The sequence below is a fragment of the Stomoxys calcitrans genome, chromosome 2, assembly GCF_963082655.1.
Source record: "Stomoxys calcitrans chromosome 2, idStoCalc2.1, whole genome shotgun sequence".
NCBI lineage: Eukaryota > Metazoa > Arthropoda > Insecta > Diptera > Muscidae > Stomoxys > Stomoxys calcitrans.
The window spans coordinates 184623534-184649492 of record NC_081553.1 but is presented as its reverse complement, the minus strand read 5'-3'; the positions used below and the strand labels follow the sequence as shown (position 1 = coordinate 184649492).

The 25959-nt window shown below is 41.1% G+C and overlaps 1 protein-coding gene across 1 annotated transcript in view; it reads left to right on the top strand.

The window, feature by feature from the left end:
• Positions 1-856: 856 nt before the first annotated feature.
• LOC106094466 (fatty acyl-CoA reductase wat) overlaps positions 857-25959 on the top strand; it is a 166229-nt gene continuing 141126 nt past the window's right edge. The window contains exon 1 of the mRNA XM_059362814.1: positions 857-1875. The gene's annotated coding sequence lies outside the window, so the exon portion shown is untranslated. The remainder of the gene's footprint in view (positions 1876-25959) is intronic.

Here is a 25959-nt window from a genome sequence, read left to right as displayed (position 1 = left end):
TAATGAGAACATTACCCTAAGGAAGAACATTACCACCAGGTACCGAGTAGGGGCAAATTCTCACACATCATTGAGTGCTTTCCATTTCAAGTTTAAACTCAATGATAAGGGACCTTTTTTTATAGCCGAGTCCGAACGGCGTCCCGCAGTGCGACACCTCTTTGGGGAAAATTTTTTAAATGACCCTGCATGGCATTGTACCTATCAAAGAGGGGATAAACACTGCTTTGTCCGATGTTCTCGCCAGTGTTCAAACGCGTTCAGCGTCATAGCCTACAATGGCACGAATTCGATATCCGCATTCAGGCCGAAGTGTCCCCACCCTAAAAAGATATTACAGAGTTAAAGAAGGCTTAGCAAAGCGGGCCCGGTTCGGCTGGTCTCTTATATTTGATAATGATGTGTCCCTTGTGCTACCCTGAAACATTCTCTAAAAATATTTTAACCCACCTCGTTATGTTGCCAAAAGTAAACAAAGTTATGTCGATATCACATTCAACTACAATACAAGCCATGGCAACAGGTCTCTGCTCAACTGCCTACTTGACGGCTTGTTGCTGCGCCGGCGCACACCAACTATGCGTTAATGCGCATTCATGTCAGTCGTAATGAATGAAAACTTCGACGACAAAAGTGCAAAGAGATGTGATAGGCCATATCACAACACAACACAAGTGACCGACGAAGTCGATAACGACAACAGCGACGATGTTGATGGTGACGACGATTGATCTCCCAGCTGAGACTGAAGCTGAAGCTAGGCTTAGCATTAGCCGTCTTTCTCAAAGTGCCTTGTAAATGTTATAACAGCGTCGTTGCTTATGCACAGACATCAGTCACCACAGAGCTGCCCGCCAAAGTCGCTGCCAACTTTTGTGGCCGAAAACAAAAAAAAAAAAAACTAAAAGACGTGCTTTTTGAACTGTCTTACCATGTTTTTGCACAATCGTTAAGCGTTGAGTCTGCTTTCGACAGCCCAACAGGAAGGTTCTGAACGTTCGGTCTACACCGCCTAAGTGAAGCTCTGTTTCCTTAACGAAACTAAAACGAAAGCTTTGGTTATTTTTTGTTCAAAAAAATAACAAAAATTCGAATTTTGAAAAAAAAAAAATTTTTATAAAAAAAAATAATTGAAAAAAAAAAAAAAATAAAAACCCCAAATAAAAATCGTCCAACAAAAATCATCTAACAAAAATATTTAAAGTGTTCCAGTGTTTGTGTATTTGAGTAGTGATTGTGTCACGGCCATTTCTGCCAACGATATCCCCTCCCAAACAAAAAAAAAAATCACTTAATTTTTGTTCATACATTCAAATGCTGCATGTGCTATTTTGACATGGAATTTTGTATTTACTCTATTTATTAATACCATTTTTTTTTACCAATGTTCGACAACATCCAACCGTTCATACATTGAACCCAAACACCAAAAAAACAAGCAAGCGTTACTTTTAAAGCGATTTTCTATATTAAAAAAAAAAAAAATTGTGGTGTGCTTTTTTTCAACGATTTTTAAACCAATCATTATTTCCAAAAAAAAAATCAACATCCAAAAAAAAAAAAAAATTCAATAACGCTTTACTATATCAACATTGCAAATTGAATGTGAAATAACACAATTACAGAGTGATTTGTCAAAATTAATGGAAACAACATCGAACAGTGTCCATTGATATTCTCCTAGGAAAGCACATCCACTTTTTTCTTGTTATAAAAAAAAACACACACACACACAAAAAACAAAAAAATTTTGTGAAATTTGAATTTTAACGACAATCAAGTGACGACATTTGTTACATTTTTACGCTCAACGAATCACAATTGGATTAGGATTTACCATTGGAAAGCTATTGTTTGCATTTAACTGGCTATAAGGTAATTATAAGTGCTGTCTTTTGATATACAAAAACAAAAAAATTGTTATTGGCCTCTATTTGCCAATTACGCCCTCTAGAAGCTCAAGAAGTTTAGTCCTCAGATCGGTTTATATGACAGCTATATCAGGTTATGGACCGATTTGAACCATACATGGCACAGTTGTTAGATATCATAACAAAATACTTCATGCAAAATTTCAGTCAAATCGGATAAGAATAGCGCCCTCTAGTGGCTCAAGAAGTCTAGATTCAAGATCGGTTTATATGGCAGCTATATCAGGTTATATACCGATTTGAACCATACTTAGCACAGTTGTTGGAAGTGATAGCGGAACACGTCGTGTAAAATTTCATTCAAATCGGATAAGAATTGCGCCCTCTAGAGGCTCAAGAAGTCAAAACTGAAGATCGGTTTATAGGGCAGCTATATCAGGTTATGGACCGATTTGAACCATACTTAGCACAGTTGTTGGAAGTCAAAGCGGAACACGTCATGCAAAATTTCATTCCAATCGGATAAGAATTGCGCCCTCTAGAGGCTCAAGAAGTCTAGTCCCCAGATCGGTTTATATGGCAGCTATATCAGTTTATGGACCGATTTGAACCATACTAAGCACAGTTGTTGGAAGTCATAGCGGAACACGTCGTGCAAAATTTCATTCGAACCGGATAAGATTTGCGCCCTCTAGAGGCTCAAGAAGTCTAGACCCAAGATCGGTTTATATGGCAGCTATATCAGGCTATGGACCGATTTGAACCATACTTTGCACAGTTGTTGGAAGTCATAGCGGAACACGTCGTGCAAAACTTCATTCTAGTCGGATTAGAATTGCGCCCTCTAGAGGCTCAAGAAGTCAAGACTTAAGATCGGTTTATATGGCAGCTATATCAGGTTATGGACCAATTTGAGCCATACTTGGCACAGTTGTTGATATCATAACACAATACTTCGTGCCAAATTTCATTCCAATATTAGGTGTGATGGCTTCAAGGGCCGTGCGTTGGTATGTTGTATTTGAATCGTATCAATAGCGAAAACGCATCTATGATACAATTACCACATTAACAACGCTCTACAACCCTGTCTATTAGCTGTACTTTTCCCAATGCATGTATTTTTGTGTAATGACAGACATTCTGTCTGTGGCAAATTACACTTCTTCCGTACTAGACATGATTTTGTTCATCTGTTGGAAGTTGTGTTGATGGCTTCGAACGCTAAAGACAACAGCAATGGCTTTCGCTGTTGTTCCGTGTGCCCAGGTTCGAACCCTAGCCGGGCTGTGTCGAATTTTTCATGTTTCAAGTTTTTTGCCTGTTAGGGCGAATATCATTAAATTTTACAATCTTTGTTTCTCTTTCGAGACGAGCTCAATGATGGGAGATGCCAAAAATTAGAAAATTTTGTCAAAATTTTATCTGCAACGAAGATTTTGCCAAAAATTTTGTTTCTCTAGAAAATTAATGGAAATATTTTCAAAGTTTTATTTCTAAAATATTTTTTTTTTATTTCAATATTAAAAATTGGACAAAATTTCGTTTTTATGAAAATTTTTTTCTAAATTTTATTTTTATAAAAATTTTTTCAATATTTTATTTCTGTTGAAATTCTGTAAAAAAAAATCGTAGACATTTTTTAGAAATTAGATTAGATTAGATTTAGAAAATTTGGAAATTTTCTTAGAAATTATTAACAATTTTTTCAAACCTTCTTTGCTGAAACCCATTAGCCACACATACAACACAAGAGGAAAATCATAATGACTATTTAAAACGCCAAAAATTAGAATAAAATACGAAAAAAACTTTTTCTCAACTGTCAACAGCCAAATATCTGGAATGCAATGCCATCGATTATCATCATCTTAATTTTAAGTGGCAGTCTGTCATCAGACTCACTTAGAAGTTTTCGTCCATTCGTCCTTAACCACCATATCAAAAGATCTCTAATCGTTTCGTAATGAAGATGACGTCCCACTAATGACAACCCCATCCACCATAGGATGGGGTTGTCACTGGTAGGCATTCGTCGGAAGTTATTAGGGAAATTGTGTCCGAAAATCCTTTGGGCGATAAGAAGTTTAGGAGACCACCATAGCGCAGAGGTTAGCATGTCCGCCTATGACGCTGTACGCCTGGGTTCGAATCCTGGCGGGACCATCAGAAAAAATTTTCAGCGGTGGTTTTCCCCTTCTAATGCTGGCAACATTTGTGAGGTACTATGCCATGCAAAACTTCTCCAAAGAGGTGTCGCACTTCGGCACGCCGTTCGGACTCGGCTAGAAAATGGAGGCCCCTTATCATTGAGCCTGAACTTGAATTGGACTGCACTCGTTGATATGTGAGAAGTTTGCCCCTGTTCCTAAGTGGAATGTTCATGGGCAGAATTTGCAATTTGATAAGAAGTTTCGACTCCTTTATGTCGTCAGGCCCTGATGATGTATCATCGGTTGAATTACAAGAAGTGTCTGATAGACTGGTTCCTTGGCGTAGGGATATATACTTTGCTTGTATCAGAATGTCGTATATACCTGTGGGATGGAGGGACACGAAGGTCATTTTCATTCCGAAATCAGGAAAACTCTGCCTCACGAAGGCGAAATATTTTCGTCCTATTAGTCTGTCATCCTTTAGGCTGAAGACTTTTGAGAGGTTTATGGAAACATATCTTAGGGCATAGATCCCTGGAGATCGCCTGTCGCGGCAGCAGCATGCATATAGTAAAGGCAAATCCACTGAAACAGTCCTTCACGACCTAGTCGGCTTCATAGAGGGTTCTCTCGCTGTCAAGGAATATACAATGGCTGCATTTCTTGACATTGTAAAGCCGATGTCAATCATGAAGGAGTTGGAGTTTCTAGGCATCAACTCTACCGTAAGAAAGTTTATTGATAACTTACTTACTAAACGATGCATTACGGCAGGCTGCGGACCTGTGGATCTTCAAAGATAGGTCAGCAGCGGAACGCCTCAAGAAGGTGTTCTGTCTCCTCTACTTTATTGTCTCTGGAAGAAAAAAGTGTAAAAGTGGTCGCGTATGCTGATGACGTGGTAATTGCGGATAGGGGAAAGTTCCCAGCACTCTCAGAGATATACATCAGGAAGCTCTACGTGCAACAGCGAAGTGGGCTACCGATACCGATACAGCAAGAGATACAAGTTGCATACAGTGGAATCTGTCTCCTTGATAGGAGAGAATGTTCCATTTGCAGAAAGCTCAAAATACCTGGACAGGAAATTTAACTTCAAATCCAACATTTTGAAGAAGGCAAGAAAGACAAATCTTGCCTTATACACCAGCAAGAGAGCCGTTGGCAAAAGTTGGGGGTTAAGATCACGCCTCATGCATTGGGTATATACTGCAGTTGTATAATGCTATATGGTGTTGTGGTCTGGTGGACGGCGCTTCAAAAGTCCATCTACTTTTCAATACTCAACCGGATCCAAAGGATGGCTTGTTTATGCATCACAGCCGCACTGAGGACGACGCCATCTGATACATTGAATTCAATGCTATATCTTATGCCTTGTGGCTGGACAAAATGCTGCGACCACTGCCGTGAGTATAAGGGAGCTTTCTCATTTTGTCATGTGACGGCTACGGACACTGTGTTATTCTTGGTACAACATCCGATGTTCCAGGCAGTGTGGATTACACCCTACCTGAGCCGCTTTTTGATAAAATGTATTTTATCACTATTGCTGATAGAACCGATTGGAACTACGATATCCCTGGTAACAGAAGTTACATAGACTTCTATACGAATGGTTCCAAACTAAACGCCCAGGGGTGTACGCTAAAGATCTAGAACTGGTTATATCGAAAAGGTTACCCAACCACTACAGTGTGTATCAAGCAGAGATCCTTGCAATTAAGATAGTGGCGGAATGGCTAAAATATAATGCCATAACGACTATTGGCAAAAATATCTTCTCACAGAGCCAGGCAGCCATTAAATCCCTGAGGAACGTGTTTTTGTACACAAAAACCGCCCTCGACTGTCGCAGATCTCTCAACGAGATGACTGAACAGTTCAAAATTCACCTCTTCTGGGTACCGGGCCACAGAGATATCCCAGGGAATTGTAAAGCGGACGAGCTTGTGAGACTAGGAACTACCCTGAACATTCTAGGGATACTTGAATCTGTGGGTATGCCTCTAGCGACATGTAAGCTAAGTTTTCAGGATCAGGGCCGAAGGACAACGAATGGTTGATGGTCACAAAGAGGGGGCTGTGAGCATTCCAAAGCTAGGTGGTCTAATCTAGACTTGAAGAGGTCTGCCGCTTTGCTGTCACTGGCTAGAACAGACGTCTCAGTCATTGTGTCCGTCATAACAGGTCACTGTCTAATCGGAAAATATGCTGACAGGCTGAATGTTGCCAGCAACGACTTTTGCAGAAACTGTGAGGACATCGAAGAAGACCTTATAAAGTAAATTTATTCTTGATCAGCATAAAAATCTAAGACGATCTAGCTATTTCCGTCCGTCTGTCTGTTGAAATCACGCTACAATCTTTATTGAGCTGAAACTTTGGAAATTTCTTTTTTTGTCCATAAGCAGGTTAAGTTCGAAGATGGGCTATATCGGACTATATCTTGATATAGCCCCCATATAGATCGATCCGCCGATTTAGGGCCATAGGCCCATAAAAGCCAATTTTATTATCAGATTTTTCTGAAAGTTGGGTGATTGAGTTGTGTTAGGCTACTCGATATCCTTCTTCAATTTAGTCCAGATTTGGATATAGCTGCCATATAGACCGATATCTCGGTTTAAGGCTTTGGGACCATAAAAGGCGCTTTTATTGTCCGATTTCACCGAAATTTGGGACAGTGAGTTGTGTTGGGCCCTTAGACTTCTTTCTTTTATTTGGCCCTGATCGGTTCAGATTTGGATATAGCTGCCATGTAGACCGATCTCTCGATTTAAGATTTTTGCCCTATAAAAGGCGCACTTATGGTCCGATGTCGCCGAAATTTAGGACCGTGAGTTGTGTTAGGCTCTTCGACATTTTTCTTCAACTTGACCCAAATCGGTCCAAATTTGGATATAGCTGCCATATAGACCGATCTCTCGATTTAAGGTCTTGGGACCATAAAAGGCGCATTTATTGTCCGATTTCACCGAAATTTGGGACAGTGAGTTGTGTTACGACCTTAGACTTTTTTTTTTATTTGGCCCTGATCGGTTCAGATTTGGATATAGCTGCTATATAGACTGATCTCTCGATTTAAGGTTTTGATGCCATAAAAGGCGCATTTATTGTGCGATTTCGCCGAAATTTTTGATAGTGAGTTGTGTTAGGCCTTCCAACATCCTTCTTCCCTTTGGCTCAGATCGGTCTAGATTTGGATATAGCTGCGATATAGACCGATATCTCGATTTAAGGTTTTGGGACCATAAAAGGCGCATTTATTGTTCGATTTCACCGAAATTTGGGACAGTGAGTTGTGTTACGCCCTTAGAATTTTTTTTTTATTTGGCCCAAATCGGTTCAGATTTGGATATAGCTGCCATATAAACCGATCTCTCGATTTAAAGTTTTGGGATCATAAAAGGCGCATTTATTGTCCGATTTCACCGAAATTTGGGGCAGTGAGTTGTGTTACGCCCTTAGAATTTTTTTTATCTGGCCCTGATCGGTTCAGATTTGGATATAGCTGCTATATAGACTGATCTCTCGATTTAAGGTTTTGATGCCACAAAAGGCGCATTTATAATCCGATATCGCCGAAATTTGGGACAGTGAGTTGTGTTAGACCCTTAGACATATTTTTTTGATTTGGCCTAGATCGGTTCAGATTTGGGTATAGCTGCCATATAGACCGATATCTCGATTTAAAGTTTTGGGACCATAAAAGGTGCATTTATCGTCCGATATCGCCGAAATTTGGGACACTGAGTTGTGTTAGGCTCTTCGACATTTTTCTGCAACTTGGCCCAAATCGGTCCAGATTTGGATATAGCTGCCATATAGACCGATACCTCGATTTAAAGTCTTGGCCCTTTTTGACGAAAGGTCGAACTTAACGCATTTTTACTTGTTTTTCTCTTAACTTTCTTATAGCTCTTAGAAAATATCCCTTTATATGCTGTTGCCGAGACAGGCAATCTCCAGAGATCTTTACGGAAGAAGATAAATATTTAGGCTACTCCTTGTCTACTCCTTGCAAAAATCCCTCACCATTTAAGTAGTTTAAATACAGATATTCTTAGTACATCAGGCTTGGGTGAGTGGCATGGTTCCTTAAAAAAACAACATTAAAGCCTCTTGCCCTCAAGAGGAGCCTTAGAGTCGCTAAAAAAAAGTTTACAAGTATTGGGTTGCCCAAAAAGTAATTGCGGATTTTTTAAAAGAAAGTAAATGCATTTTTAATAAAACTTAGAATGAACTTTAATCAAATATACCTTTTTTACACTTTTTTTCTAAAGCAAGCTAAAAGTAACAGCTGATAACTGACAGAAGAAAGAATGCAATTACAGAGTCACAAGCTGTGAAAAAATTTGTCCACGCCGATTATATGAAAAATCCGCAATTACTTTTTGGGCAACCCAATAGAACCCCGACATTACCCAGTATTCAAACTCTCCACCATTCATTCTCAAACTTCGCTTAATCTTGAAATTTCTATAGAAAACTTTGCCAACATTTTCTATCCATAGAAAATTTTTTCTCCATGGTTACAATTTCACCTTTCAAAGTCAAAAAGAGTAATTGTCCAATAAGATGTTTCAGTAGTAGTTGTTGCCTATTTTGCCTAAATTCACTCACCATAGAAAATTTAATAAATGCACACACATATGCCCAAGCACAAATGATTATCACAAAAAGTATTTAATTATCATCCTAATAAATGTCCCAGAGTGTGTGTATGTGTGTGTGTGTGTGTGTGGTGTCTATTAAGTCAGTTTGTTGCTTAGACTGAACTGAAGTTAAGCATGAATTTATAATTCCATCGCATATGTTTCATATGTCTATGGCACAGATGATGGGAAAAATGTGCATCTGCTCACTTCAATTTGTATAAGAATGCTTGAATAAAAATTTATTTATTTTTTTTTGTCGGTCGTATTTTATATTTTCAAAATTTATGCAAACAATCGTAGCTTAATGCAAGGCAATACCCTCAACTGGGGGGGGGCGAAACACTCTGTGTGTGTGTGTGTGTGCAGCTGCATGTTAATGATCAAATCACAGGTGGCAAATAAACTTGGCAAAAATTGGAATTTGTTTGAAGTATTTAATTATTGAAAATTTATTTGCAATTTATTTGAGTGTTTTATTTATTCTTTATTTGATCATTTGGGGAATATTAAAATGTGATAATAAAGTAATAATTCAGTTTATACAATAAATGAAATATTCAATTGGAGACATGAAGGCAAAAAAAAAAACAAGTTATAGTCCGATTCGGACCATAAATGAATGCTGAACATTGTAAAAGTCATTGTGTAATATTTCAGTTAATTTGGATAAGAATTGCGCCTTGTAGGGGCTCAAGAAGCCAAATCGGGAGATCGGTTTATAAGGGAGCTATATTAAGCTATGGATCGATTCGGATCATATTGAACACGTATGTTGAAGGTCATGAGAGAAGCCGTTGTACAAAATTTCAGCCAAATCGAATGAGAATTGCGCCCTCTAGAGGCTCAAGAAGTCAAGACCCAAGATCGGTTAATATGGCAGCTATATCAAGTTACAAACCGATTTGAATCATACTTATCGCAATTGTTGGAAGTGGTACCAAAACACCATGTGCAAAATTTCAGTTAAATCGGATGAGAATTGCGCACTATATGGGCTCAAGAAGTCAAGACCCAAGATCGGTTTATATGGCAGTTATATCAAAACATAGACCGATTTGAACTATACTTAATGCAGTTGTTGGAAGTGCTACCAAAACACCACGTGCAAAATTTCAGTCAAATCGAATGAGAATTGCGCCCTCTAGAGGCTCAAGAAGTCAAGACCCAAGATCGGTTTATATGGCAGCTATATAAGGTTACGGACCGATTTCAACCATGCTTAGAACAGTTGTTGGAAATTATGACCTTTAACATACGTGTCGAATATAGCCTGAAATGATCGGTAGGTCGGTTGGGATTGTAAATGGGCCAAATCGGTCCATGTTTTGATATAGCTGCCATATAAACCGATCTTATGTCTTGACTTTTTGAGCCTCTAGAGTGCGCAATCCTTATCCGATTTGGCTGAAATTTTGCACGACGTGTTTCGTTACGATTTCCAACAACTGTGCTAAGTTTGGTTGAAATCGGTTCATAACCTGATATAGCTGCCATATAAGCCGATTGATATAGCTGTCACATAAATCGATCTGGGGTCTTGACATTTTGACATCCTAGACTGCGCAATTCCTATCTGATTTGGCTAAAATTTTGAACGACGTGTTTCGTTATGACTTCCAACAACTTTGCATAGTATGGATGAAATCCGTCTTTAACCTAATATAGCTGCCATATAAACCGATTTAGATCTTGACATCTTGAGCGACTAGAGGGGTCAATTCTCATCCGATTTTGCAGAAATTTTACTTGAGGTTGCTAAGAATGGTTGAAATAGGTCCAAAACCTTATATAGCTGTCATCAAAATCGATCTGGGGTCTTGAACTTTTGACACACTAGACTGCGCAATTCCTATCCGATTTCGCTGAAATTTTGCATGAGATGTTTGTCTGGGGTCTTGACTTCTTGAGCCGCTAGAGTGCGCAATTGTTATCCGATGTGGCTGAAATTTTGCGTGAAATGTTTTGTTATGACCATCAACAACTGCGACAAGTATTGCCTAAATCGGTTTATTACGTGATATAGCTCCCATATAAACCGATTTCGGATCATGAATTATTGAGCCTCTGATTTCGGATCTTGACTTCTTGAACCTCTAGAGGGCGCAACTATTATCCAATAAGCATGAACTTCTAAAAACTGTGCCAAGTATGGCTCAAATCGGTCCATAACCTGATATTGCTGCCATATAAACCGATCTCGGATCTTGACCTCTTGATTAGTTAGAGGGCGCAATTATTAGCCGATTTGGCTGAAATTTCGCGTGCAGTGTTTTTTGTATGTCTTCCAAAAACTGTGCCAAGTATGCCCCAAATCGGTTCATCACCTGATATAGCTTCCATATAAACTGATTTTGGATCTATCCAATTTGGTTGCAATTTTGCATGAAGTGTTTTGTTATAACTTCTAAAAACTTTGCCAAGTATGGCTCAAATCGGTTCATGACATGACATAGCTTCCACATAAACAGATTTTGAATCTTGACTTCTTGAGCCTCTAGAGGGCGCAACTATTATCCAATTTGGGTGCAATTTTGCATCAAGTGTTTTTTCCGTACTTCTAAAAACTGTGCTATGTATGGTTCAAATCGGTTTATAACCTGATATTGCTCCCATATAAACCGACCTTCGATCTTGACTTCTTGAGCCGCTAGAGGGCGCAACTATTATTCAATTTGGCTGCTATTTTGTATGAAGTGTTTTGTTCTAACTTCTAAAAACTGCCCCAAGTATGGCCCAAATCGGTTCCCAACCCGATTTAGCTCCCATATAAACAGATTTTGAATCTTGAATTGTTGAGCCTCTAGAGGGCGCCACTATTATACGATTTGCCTTAAATTTTGCGTAAAGTGTTTTGGTGAGACCATCAACATCTGTGCCAAGTATGGCTCAAATCGGTTCTTAACCTGATATTGCTCCCATATAAACCGATCTGGGATCTTTACTTCTTGACCCGCTAGAGGGCGCAATTATTATCCGATTTGCCAGAAACTTTGTACAAAGTGTTTTGTTAAGACGTTCAATTATTATGCTAGGTATGGTGCAAATCGGTTCATAACCTGATATAGTTCCCATATACCCGGTCCCATGATTATACATATTGAGCCTCTAGAGGGCGTAATCTTATTTGAATTGTAATCTTATTCATTATACGTGCCAAGTATGGTCGAAATCGGTTCATAACATGACATAGGCTGAACTTTTTCACAATGATTTCTACTATGGGCTCCAATAACCAAACCATGTATGGTTCGTGTCGATCCTAAACCTGATACAGCTCCCACAACTTAGCAACTCTTATCCATTCTACTTTCTTTGCCTATAAAGAGATACCGGGCAAAGAACTTGACTAATGCGATCCATGGTGTAGGGTATACAAGATTCGGCCCGCCAGAACTTAGCACGCTTTTACTTGTTTTATATTTTCTACATTTCAAACTTATTTTGTACTTCCAGTTTCAAGGCAAATAAGTATGCCCAAAACGTTATGTAAGAATTTAACTGATTAGAGTCATAACTGTCTACCCGTCCGTCCGTATGTCTGAAATAAACCATAGGCATTTGCAGGATGGTGTGAAAATTCGGCGCCACATATCCCTTTGCCGTCCTTTAGCACTCTCCCTCAACACAATTATTAAAAATTCAAATGACCAAAAAAAAAACCATTTAATTTGTGTCAATTTTCACACATTAAGCGTGTCAATCACAACAAAACAGATATTTATATAAAAATATTACGTAATTATTAAACACACATTTAATTTTAACGCAAAATTTCTAGTTAATAAATTTGCATAAATATGTAATGGGTGTGAATAGGCAGAGATTCTTGAACTTTTTATTGAAATGGAAGCGAAAACAAGTAAAAGCGTGCTAAGTTCGGCCGGGCCGAATCTTATATACCCTCCACCATGGATCGCATTTGTCGAGTTCTTTTCCCGGCATCTCTTCTTAGGCAAAAAAAAAGGATAAAAGAAAAGATTTGCTCTGCTATTAGAGCGATATCAAGATATGGTCCGGTTTGGACCACAATTAAATTATATGTTGGAGACCTCTGTAAAATGTCAGCCAATTCGAATAAGAATTGCGCTCTTTGTGGGCTCAAGAAGTAAAATAGAGAGATCGATTTATATGGGAGCTGTATCGGGCTATAGACCGATTCAGACCATAATAAACACGTATGTTAATGGTCATGAGAGAATCCGTCGTACAAAATTTCAGCCAAATCGGATTATAATTGCGACCTCTGGAGGCTCAAGAAGTCAAGATCCCAGATCGGTTTATATGGCAGCTATATCAGGTTATGAACCGATTTGAACCATATTTGGCACAGTTGTTGGATATCATAACAAAATACTACGTGCCAAAATTCATTCAAATTGGATAAGAATTGCGCCCTCTAGAGGCTCAAGAAGTCTAGACCCATGATCGGTTTATATGACAGCTATATAAGGTTATGGAACGATTTGAACCATACTTGACACAGTTGTTGGATATCATAACAAAACACATCGTGCAAAATTTCATTCCAATCGGATAAGAATTGCGCACTCTAGAGGCTCAAGAAGTCAAGACCCAAGATCGGTTTATATGGCAGCTATATCAGGTTATGAACCGATTTGAACCATACTTGGCACAATTGTTGGATATCATAACAAAACACGTAGTGCAAAATTTCATCCCAATCGGATAAGAACTGCGCACTCTAGAGGCTCAAGAAGTCAAGACCCAAGATCGGTTTATATGGCAGCTATATTAAAACATTGTCCGACATGGCCCATTTACAATACCAACCGACCTACACGAATAAGAAGTATTTGTGCAAAATTTCAAGCGGCTAGCTTTACACCTTCGGAAGTTAGCGTGCTTTCGACAGACAGACGGACGGACAGACGGACGGACATAGCTAGATCGACATAAAATTTCATGACGATCAAGAATATATATACTTTATGGGGTCTAAGACGAATATTTCGAGTAGTTACAATCAGAATGACGAAATTAGTATACCCCCCATCTTATGGTGGTGGGTATAAAATGGTGGTAGTAATTCTGGTTGCCAGTGGGGGGAATTTAAACGGACGGTGTAATAGAGTATTTTTATACCCTCCACCATAGGATGGGGGTATACTTATTTCATTCTGTTTGTAACACCTCGAGAAATGCGTCTCAGACCCCATAAGGTAAATATTCTTTATCGTCATTTTACGTCGATCTAGCCATGTCCGTTCGTCTGTCCGTCCGTCTGTCTGTCCGTCCGTCTGTCCGTCCGTCTGTCCGTCCGTCTGTCCGTCCGTCTGTCCGTCCGTCTGTCCGTCCGTCTGTCCGTCCGTCCATCCGTCTGTCCGTCCGTCCATCCGTCTGTCCGTCCGTCCCTCCGTCTGACCGTCCGTCTGTCTGTTTGTCTGTCTGTCTGTCCGTCCGTCTGTCCGTCCGTCCCTCCGTCTGTCCGTCCGTCCCTCCGTCTGTCCGCCCGTCCGTCCGCCTGTCCGTCTGTCGAAAGCACGCTTACTTTCGAAGGAGTAAAGCCATTCGCTTGAAATTTTGCACAAATTCTTATTATTAGTGTAGGTCTGTTGGGATGGTAAATGGACCAACTCGGTCCATGTTTTGATATAGCTGCCACATAGTCCGATCTGGGGTCTTGACTTCTTGAGCATCTAGAGGGCGCAATTCTCATCCGATTTTACTGAAATTTTGCACGTGGTGTTTTGGTATCACTTCCAACAGCTGTGCTATGTGTGGCGTAAATCGGTACATAACCTGATATAGGTGCCATATAAACCGACCTGGGATCTTGGCTTCTTGAGCCTCTAGAGGGCGCAATTCTCATTCGATTTGGCAGAAATTTTGTTCAACCTCTTCTCTCATGAACTTCAACATACGTGTCTAATATGGTCTCAATCGATTCATAGCTTGATACAGCTCCCATACAAGCCGATCACCCGATTTTTCTTCTTGAGCCCCTACAAGGCGCAATTCGTATCCGAAAGGACTGACATTTTACCCAATGACTTCTACAATGTTCAGCATTCATTTATGGCCCGAATCGGAGGGTATATAAGATTCGGCCCGGCCGAACTTAGCTCGCTTTTACTAGTTTCTTTTGCATTCTCTCAGCTTCTGCAGAATTCGTTACTTGCAAATTTTAGTCTCTGGGCTGTTTTAAAATCAGACATTTATGAAGAAGACGATGAATGAAGACCAACTTCGAATGGTCCAAATACAACATAGATTTTCGATTCAATTAAATTTTGCAGACACTGAATATCTATTTTTTTTCGAAGATAGTTTTTGTTATTGTGTTTCGTTTAATTTTTTATATTTTTATACCCTCCACCATAAGATGGGGGGTATACTAATTTCGTCATTCTGTTTGTAACTACTCGAAATATTCGTCTGAGACCCCATAAAGTATATATATTCTTGATCGTCGCGACATTTTATGTCGATCTAGCGATGTCCGTCCGTCCGTCCGTCCGTCTGTCTGTCGAAAGCACGCTAACTTCCGAAGGTGTAAAGCTAGACGCTTGAAATTTTGCACAAATACTTCTTATTAGTGTAGGTCGGTTGGTATTGTTAATGGGCCATATCGGTCCATGTTTTGATATAGCTGCCATATAAACCGATCTTGGGTCTTGACTTCTTGAGCCTCTAGCGTGCGCAATTCTTATCCGATTGGGATGCAATTTTGCACGACGTGTTTTCTTATGATATCCAATAACTGTGCCAAGTATGGTTGAAATTGGTCCATAACCTGATATAGCTGCCATATAAACCGATCTTGGGTCTTGACTTCTTGAGCCTCTAGAGTGCGCAATTCTTATCCGATTTGGCTGAAAATGTGCACGACGTGTTTTTTTATTATATCCAACAAGTGTGCCAAGTATGGTTCAAATCGGTCCATAACCTGATATAGCTGCCATATAAACCGATCTGGGATCTTGACTTCTTCAGCCTCTAGAGGGCGCAATTCTTATGCGATTTGAATGAATTTTGGCACGTAGTATTTTGTTATGATATCCAACAACTGTGCCAAATATGGTTCAAATCGGTTCATAACCTGATATAGCTGCCATATAAACCGATCTGGGATCTTGACTTCTTGAGCCTCTAGAGGTCGCAATTATTATCCGATTTGCCTGAAATTTTGTACGACGGATTCTCTCATGACCATTAACATACGTATTTATTATGGTCTGAATCGGTATATAGCCCGATACAGCTCCCATATAAATCGATCTCTCTATTTTACTTCTTGAGCTCACAAAGGGCGCAATTCTTATTCGAATTGGCTGACATTTTACACAGGTCTCCAACATATAATTTAATTGTGGTCCAAACCGGACCATATCTTGATATCGCTCTAATAGCAGAGCAAATCTTTTCTTATATCCTTTTTTGCCTAAGAAGAGATGCCGGGAAAAGAATTCGACAAATGCGATCCATGGTGGAGGGTATATAAGATTCGGCCCGGCCGAACTTAGCACGCTTTTACTTGTTTAATATTAAATTTTTAACATGCCCCTAACATTTGCTATGCAACCCGCTGTCCAAACAATGACGTCTATGCACATATGCCTTCATTGTTTATTGTAATGCATACACGAAATCTTTGTACATTAGGTGGGCTAAAACTGCTCTTTCTTGTGTACCTTGTTTCTAAGGGCCGTCCGCCTGCCTCTCGAAAGCCGGCTTACTTTCGAAAGAGTGAAGCAAGCCGCTTGAAATTTTGCACAAATGCTTCTTATTAGTGTAGGCCCTTTCCAATAGTAAATGGGCCAAATCGTTCCATGTGTTGATATACTAAATTTCCCATTAACATTCCCTTAAGGAACAGGGGATACTTCTCCCATATCAATGAGTGCAGTCCGATCAAAGTTTAAGATCAATGATAAGGGGCCTCCTTTTTAATGTCGAGTCCGAACGGCGTGCCGCTTAGCGACACCACTTGGTAAAGAAAATTTAACATGGCTGGATATCCACAAATGTTGCCAGCATTAGTAAGGGGAAACCACCTTTGAAAAATTTTCTGATGCTCACGCCCGGATTTGAACCCAGGCGTTCGGCTTCATAGGCGGATATGCTAATTTCTGCGCCACGGTAGCCTCCTGTGTTGATATAGCGCTATATAAACTGATTTTCCGCATTGCCTTCTTGAGCTTTTCGAGGGCGCAGTTGTAATCCGATTTGACCGAAATTTTGTAGGACTTCCAACATTAAATCGGTCTATAACCTGATATAGCTGCCATATAAACTGATATTTAGATTTGACCTCTTGAGCTTATAGAATGCGCAATTATCATCCCTTTGGAATGAAATTTAGCACGAAAAGTTTTTTTATTTCAAATGCCGTGCCAAATATGGTTCAAATAGGTCTATAACCTGATAGGTTATGTTAGGATAGGTTGAAAATAGGATGCGGATATTAATCCGCCCCATGTCACTATGGACATACACATAAGCCAGTAATCGGCTTGTTGTGCGCTCTAAATAATAAAAAAGTAACCTCGAAAAAGAAAATTTATATCAGGAATTCGATGTGGCTTACTTAACCCCTAATTGTTTTCCATGCCACTCCCCTAAGTTGGTTAATGCCTGGAATTGTGTCCCCTTCTAAGTGCCGGTGTCTGTTAGCCGGTGTCGAAAGCCGGTCATGACATAGGAAATGCTCCAACGTCTCATCATCTTCCCTGCATGCCCTACACATGCTATCACTTGCCGCTTCGATTTTACATAAATGAGGTCGTAGTCTTATGTATCCCGTCATGATAACGAAAGCCTTACAGACCTCCTTCTTACTTCCTTTTAGTAATAGCCCCGTCTTCTTACGATCATGATCTCCCCATAGAATATTCGTCTTCCTACCGACCGTTTCGCTGTTCCACAATGTTGCATGCGCATTCGTCGCCCACTACCTTAACTCGAACTGCGTCGACCCGAAAGGCTTCGTGTTCATCAAGTTTCTTGACGGTAGTCCTCGGGCTTTACTGTCAAATCGTTTGCTTTTTCATTCTCCCCATACTCCGCTATGGCCCGGCATCTACACGATGCGGCTCATGCCATTCTCAATCTACTTTTCACACTTCAAGACTGTTCGTGACCTTACTGTCCTGGTTGTTATTGCCCTTATGGCCAGTTTACTGTCCGTAAAGATGTTCACACTCGACGTCCTCACATTAGTACCACACCACCTCACTCTTTAAGTGATCGCCCGGATTTTCGCCTGTACGACCGTATTATGGTCGGACAGTCTAAAACACATGTCAGTCCCTGGGTTTTCAATGTAGACCCCCCAGGCCCACTCTGTCCTCTAGCTTTTATCCATCCGTGTAACATGATCTTCCGGATGGCAATGCTAGAGTTCCGTCAGTCAAATACTGTGCCGCTGGCAGCAGTGCCTCTCACTCGACCTCAAGTGTCGTCTCAGGTATCCGATCGTAAACCTCTTACCTTCCTTCCAGGTTTCCTATCGTCGCCTCGATTATAACGCGTATGAGCTGCTCCCATCCTCAATCCATTCTCCCATCGCCTTAACTCTTATATCCGCAATGGCTGCCTCACACTTAAACTGTATGTCTATGGGTTGGATATCGGAAATAGTCTCCACTGCCCTTTGCCCAGACAACATGTTCTCTGAACCTGTTATATGGTCCTCATGTTGCCCTTTTTCTCAATCGCAGTCCACCACTACTAAGGCGTGAGTAAGTATCGGTGTAGTCACGCTTCTGTAGAGCCAGTGGACTATCCTTGGATTCAGGCCCCATTTCGAGCCTACGGCCCGTCTACATAGAGACCAACATCTGTGAGCTTTCTCAGTACGCTACTGAATATCTTACTTCCAATTCAGTTTGCTATCCAAGAAATCATTCGATTGAGGGAACGTGGTACATTAAATTGGCCCACCAATATAATCCTCTTGGATTAACATTAAGACCCCAAGGTCTAGCCCGGTCGTATGCCATCTGCAGGACCCTTTCGGCCCTTCTGCATAGCTGGTTCCGAGCCTTACCCCTAAGAAGTATAGTAACATCGTCTGCATAGCAGACGGGTTCAAAACATTCTCGCTGAAACTTGGAAAAAGAGCTGTTTTAAGGCTCCCGACATTCGATTCGAATATAGTTCAGATCGGACGGTATTTAGATATAGTTGCCATATAGACCGATATGGAGATTTAAGGATTTGTTGCCTGATTTCGCTTAAACTGTGACTTGTATAAGAATTCTTGGGACCTGAATCAAATATGGTCTAGACCAGCTCCTATTGAGATTAAACTATGGATATGGTAGTGGAATTATAATGGTGGAATTATATTGGGTACTTAATTAAAGTAATTGCGGACTTTTCATATAGTCGGCCTTGACAAATTTTTTCACAGCTTGTGATTAATTGTATCAATTAATTTTGTGATCGAAATACATTTTTTCTGTGTTCAGGCTTAAAAAGTGGAGATAATTACCTGAAACTTTGCTCAGATTCTATTTTTGTTCATAGCTGGATTAAGTTCGAAGTTGAGCTATATCGGACTATACTATTGATATAGCCCCCATATAGACCGATCTGCCCATTTAAGATCTTAGGCCCATTAAAGCTTCATTTACTATCCGATTTCGCTGAAATTTGGGACAGTGAGTTGTGTTAGACCTCTCGACATAGTTGTTCAATACGGCTCAGATCGGCCCAGATTTAGATATAGCTGCCATATAGACCGATCTCTCGATTTATGGTCTTGGGTCCAAAGTAGGCTCATTTATTGTCCGATTTCGCTGAAACTTGGGATAGTACAATATATTAGGCCTCCCAAGATCCTTGTTTAATTTTGCCCAGATCGGTCGAGATTTGCCATATAGACTGATCCCTCGATTTAAGGTTTTGAGGCCATAAAACGCGCATTTATTATCCGATTTTGCTGAAATTTGAAACAGTGAGTTGTGTTAGGCCAGTCGACATCCTTCTTCAATTTGGTGCAGATTTGGATGTAGCTGCCATATAGACCGATCTCTCGACTTAAGGTCTTTGGCCCATAAAAGGCTCACTTATTGTCTGATTTTGCTAAAATTTGGGACAATGAGTTGTGTTAGGCCGCTCGACATCTTTTTGCAAAATGGTTCAGATCGGTCCAGATTTGGATATAGCTGTCATATAGACCGATCTCTTGATTTAAGGTCTTGGGCCTATAAAAAGAGCATTTACTGTCCGATTTTGTCCAAGATTTGGGACAGTGAATTGTGTTAATCCCTTCGCCATTCGTCTTCACTTTAGCCCATATCGGTTCAAATTTGGATATAGCTGCCATATAGACCGATCTCTCGATTTAAAGTCTTGACCCCATTAAAGGCACATTTATAACCCGATTTCGCTGAAATTTGACACAGTGACCTATATTAAACTTTTCGACTTTTGTGTCGTATATGGTTTAGACCACTCTATATTTGGATGCGGCTACTAAAAAGACTTGTACTTGTAAAACCACTCAATGTCCGTGTCGAATTTGGTCCAAATCGGACCATATTTTGATATAGCTGCGATGGGTGCAAAAATTAGGCATTTTTCACCGGATTATGACGAAAGGTGGTTTACATATATACCCGAGGTGGGGGGTGTCCAAAGTTCGGCCCGGCCGAACTTAACGCCTTTTTACTTATTTTATAATAATTTTATAACTTATTTTTAATTTTTATATCTTTCTAGGTAAAACAATTTTTGTTTTGTAAAAATAGTAAGTATTTCAAACAATTTTAATAATATCATCATGAGTAAAATATCATATCACAGTAAGCCATTAATCACTGATGAAATATCATGATGATAATTTATAATAAACCTGAGAGAAGTTGAGGATCTTTCGTCTTTAACATTTTAAATACATCATATGCATCAAAAACTTGACCATTTTAATGTTCACCGATGACCACTCCAATGGAAATTTACAAAAACTAGGAGGCGAAATCATTCAATCGCTCACTTGACTAAACTCAAGCAATAGATAAGAAAATACCCATACATGTTTAACCATTGAAGTATGCCCATACACTGTCAAAAATTGGTCTTTAAGGTTGTGTGAGTGTATGTATGTGTGGTAGGGTTAACATTGTCTCAAACAATGAAAATATGGTTCGCAAAGATTGCAATACATGCACAGTAAGTAACTTAAGGTAGAACTTTATTTTTCTAAAAGAAAAAATTTTTAAATATACAATAAAGAAGCGATTTGTTTGCTTCTATGACTATATAGAAAGTTATTAAACCAGTAATTGCCCATGAACATTAAGGAACAGAGACGAGCCGAAGGCTCGAACTGGGCCTGAATCCGAGGATAGTTCACTTGCTCTACAGGAGCGTGATAAGACCAATACTTACTGACGCCTCATTAGTTTGGTGGACTGTGGAGGAGAAAAAGTGCAGCATAAGGATAATACAACAGTTTCAGAGAACATGTTGTCTTTGCAAAGAAGGAGCGATGAAAATCACGGGCACTAGGGCAAAATGCAAATTTGCCCATGAACATTCTAATAAGGATCTGGGGCAAAAATCTCACATATCACTGAGTGCTGTCCGATTCAAGTTGAATGATAAGGTACCACCTTTTTATAGCCGAGTCCAGTCTCCATCGACCTTCCCTTGACATAGGCATGCTGATTGTATTTGAGCAGTTCGCTGGATGTCCTACTCTTTATCACGGTGTCCACAATACGTTCCATGGTTTTGAGTAGAAAGGACCTAAGGCTTATGGGTCTGTAGGCCTTTGGTGTCGCATAACTTGCCTTGCCGGGCTTAGGTATAAACACCACTCTTGCCTCCTGCCAGGCTTTCGGACAATATGAAAGTCCTAGGCACGCTGTGAAAATTTTGGCCAGACGAGGTGCCAGATAGCCTGCATCGTTCTGTAGTAATGCTGGAAATATCCCATCGGGTCCGGATAACTAAAATGGTTTGAAGCTCCCCAAGGATTCCTTCACCATAAATTCCGTTATTATAAACCTTGGATCAACGTCATTATTCCAAGATTCCGGTGTCTCCGTGAGTCCCGTCATATCCTATGGAAAATGGCTATTCATCAAAAGCCTCAACATGTCCTTCGTTGTCTCTGCTCTCACTCCCATATGGTCTACTAAAGTTTCAGTTTGGACATGGGTTTTTGAGAGAAACTTTTTTACCTTGGCAGCGTCATTAACGCTATCAATCTGTTCGCAGAAAGCCTTTCAGGAGGCACGTTTTGTCGCTCTGGGAATCTTATTGTATTCCTTGAGTCGTGTGTAATACACCTCCCATTTAACTTCCACACTTTTACGACGTGCTCTGTTAAAAAGTCTGCGGACCTCTTTTCCAATATTGCGAATCTCCCCGGTCATCCAGGATTTTTCTTGCGCTGATTTCCTTTCCCGAAGAGGATCTTCGAAGGTCCCACCAGTGCAGTCGTAATCCTGTTGACATTCTCGTCAATCTCTTCTATGCTTGGACAATCTAAATTATCTTGCCCAAGTCTTCTTCTGAGTGGCCTTCCGAATATTGTCCAGTTGGTCTTCTGGCCGTCTGACCGTGCCATTCTAAACCTAATGTAGGGATGGTTAGAGAAAGAGTGTTCCATGGAGATTCTCCAATCCTGAACCTCATCGATCAGATTTTCGGAACATATCGTCACACCTGATACCTCCCGATTTGGCTGAAATTTTGTACCCCGGTCATCCAGGGTTTTTCTTGGGCTGATTTCCTTTCCCGAAGAGGACAACTATCTTCGAAGGATCCCACCAGTGCAGTCGTAATCCTGTTGACATTCTCGTCAATCTCTTCTATGATTGGACAATCTAAATTATCTTGCCCAAGTCTTCTTCTGAGTGGCCTTCCGAATATTGTCCAGTTGGTCTTCAATATATTCCCGGAAGCTTATTGGATTCGGCACTAGCCGTGCTATTCTAAACCTAATGTAGCGATGGTCAGAGAAAGAGTGTTCCATGGAGACCCTCCAATCCTGGACCTCATCGATCAGATTTTCGGAACATATTGTCACATCTAATACCTCCCGATTTGGCTGAAATTCTGTACCAAGTGTTTTGGTATGACTTCCAACAGTTGTGCTAAGTATGGTGGAAATCGGTTCATAATCTGGTATAGCTGCCATATAAACCGATCTGGGCTCTTGACTTCTTGAGGCTCTACAGGGAAAAATTCCTATCCGATTTGGCTGAAATTTTGTCTGAGGTGTTTTGTTATGCTAAGTATGGTTTAAACCGGTCCATAGCCTGATATAGCTACCAATTTTATACCATGACTTCTACACTGGTCTCCAATATTCAATTCAATTATGGTCCGAAATGAACTATAACTTGATTTTATTCCAATAACATAGCAATTCTTTTCTTTGTTTGCCTACAAAAATATACCGCGCAAAGAACTCGACATATGCGATCCATGGTGGAGGGTATAGAAGATTCGGCCCAACCGAACTTAGCACGCTCTTACTTTTGTTAATTCTAACCTCAAGGACCACCTTAGCAAATCTGCTTATTATGAATGTATTTGCCATACATGAATATTCCCTTCTTTTAATGGTGCGCCCGTTTGCGTCTGTGTTAGTGCCATTCGTGTTTGAAAGCCCACCAGAGCAGTCATAATTGAAATCACCAAGGCGTATGGGTAATGCATGCTCACATTTATCATAGCATCCATCCATCCATTCATTGTTTTGTGACTATGCCCATGAATGAACGAATGGGTCGTTGCTGCAGGGAAAAATGGGTGGTTCTTCTATACACTACAATTGATTTGGGAATGGCCAAAAAGACTCCCATGCTGGCCCACACACACAAACACACACACTCATGCATGCAGTGAAGCGATTGTTGGCTTTCGTATCGAGTAGAGAGCTTTTGAGCTCAAGGCGAAATGAAGCGCATAAAATTTAACTTGAAATCAAAATCAATATAATCATAATCATAATAGTCGAACATTGCTATAATCGTTCATGTCCAACATGCATTCTTACATCGCATGTGGGTGTGTGAGTGTTTGTGAGTACGCAGAAAAAGAGGATGTTAACTCCTACACACCAACACACACACTCACATGTTAAGCAATATTGATTGTGTGTGTGTGTGTGTTTATGTTATTTCGGGGATTAGTTGAATATCTGATGATTTATATGCGATAAAGAGCTAAGGAGCCAACATCTTCACCCCAACTCTCGCTGTTGTCCTTAATCAATTGTTTGAAATATAACATCAACATATAGCCATACATCAGTGTACACATGCACACACTTGTATGTATATGTTTTGTACTTGCATGTTCATGTTTGTTTACATATAGAAAACGGAAGGAGACGCAAAACAATATTAATTCCTAAAAAAAAAGCAACAAATCCGGTATTCTTTTGCTAAGCTAGCATTAACAACGTATCCTTAGAGACCAACAAAGCCAAAGGCCTTAACACATCCCTTCGCCACATATCGTTTCATTCTAAACGAACATAGGATTTTTGTGTAGCGTTGTGGTGGCATAATGAAATGATGGTGGGTGATGATATGCATAAATACTTTAAACTGCGAAGGCAGACAGGACTAAGCACAAAGGAAGGCAGAAAGGGAGTGAGAGAGAGAGGAAGTGAGAGAGAGAGAGAGAGGAGAGGGAGTGAGAGGGGAGAGGGAGTGATAGAGGGAGAGAGAGAGGGGAGAGGGAGTGAGAGAGAGAGAGAGAGAGAGGGGAGTGGGAGTGAGAGAGAGGGGAGATGGAGTGAGAGAGATAGAGGGGAGAGGGAGTGAGAGAGAACACATTTCTTTCAGGGACGGATTCCCTTTCAGGGACGGATTCCCTTTCAGGGACGGATTCCCTTTCAGGGACGGATTCCCTTTCAGGGACGGATTCCCTTTCAGGGACAGATTCCCTTTCAGGGACGGATTCCCTTTCAGGGACGGATTCCCTTTCAGGGACGGATTCCCTTTCAGGGACGGATTCCCTTTCAGGGACGGATTCCCTTTCAGGGACGGATTCCCTTTCAGGGACGGATTCCCTTTCAGGGACGGATTCCCTTTCAGGGACGGATTCCCTTTCAGGGACGGATTCCCTTTCAGGGACGGATTCCCTTTCAGGGACGGATTCCCTTTCAGGGACGGATTCCCTTTCAGGGACGGATTCCCTTTCAGGGACGGATTCCCTTTCAGGGACGGATTCCCTTTCAGGGACGGATTCCCTTTCAGGGACGGATTCCCTTTCAGGGACGGATTCCCTTTCAGGGACGGATTCCCTTTCAGGGACGGATTCCCTTTCAGGGACGGATTCCCTTTCAGGGACGGATTCCCTTTCAGGGACGGATTCCCTTTCAGGGACGGATTCCCTTTCAGGGACGGATTCCCTTTCAGGGACGGATTCCCTTTCTGGGACGGATTCCCTTTCAGGGACGGATTCCCTTTCAGGGACGGATTCCCTTTCAGGGACGGATTCCCTTTCAGGGACGGATTCCCTTTCAGGGACGGATTCCCTTTCAGGGACGGATTCCCTTTCAGGGACGGATTCCCTTTCAGGGACGGATTCCCTTTCAGGGACGGATTCCCTTTCAGGGACGGATTCCCTTTCAGGGACGGATTCCCTTTCAGGGACGGATTCCCTTTCAGGGACGGATTCCCTTTCAGGGACGGATTCCCTTTCAGGGACGGATTCCCTTTCAGGGACGGATTCCCTTTCAGGGACGGATTCCCTTTCAGGGACGGATTTCCTTTCAGGGACGGATTTCCTTTCAGGGACGGATTCCCTTTCAGGGACGGATTCCCTTTCAGGGACGGATTCCCTTTCAGGGACGGATTTCCTTTCAGGGACGGATTTCCTTTTAGGGACGGATTCCCTTTCAGGGACGGATTCCCTTTCAGGGACGGATTCCCTTTCTGGGACGGATTCCCTTTCAGGGACGGATTCCCTTTCAGGGACGGATTCCCCTTCAGGGACGGATTCCCTTTCAGGGACGGATTCCCTTTCAGGGACGGATTCCCTTTCAGGGACGGATTCCCTTTCAGGGACGGATTCCCTTTCAGGGACGGATTCCCTTTCAGGGACGGATTCCCTTTTAGGGACGGATTCCCTTTCAGGGACGGATTCCCTTTCAGGGACAGATTCCCTTTCAGGGACGGATTCCCTTTCAGGGACGGATTCCCTTTCAGGGACGGATTCCCTTTCAGGGACGGATTCCCTTTCAGGGACGGATTCCCTTTCAGGGACGGATTCCCTTTCAGGGACGGATTTCCTTTCAGGGACGGATTCCCTTTCAGGGACGGATTCCCTTTCAGG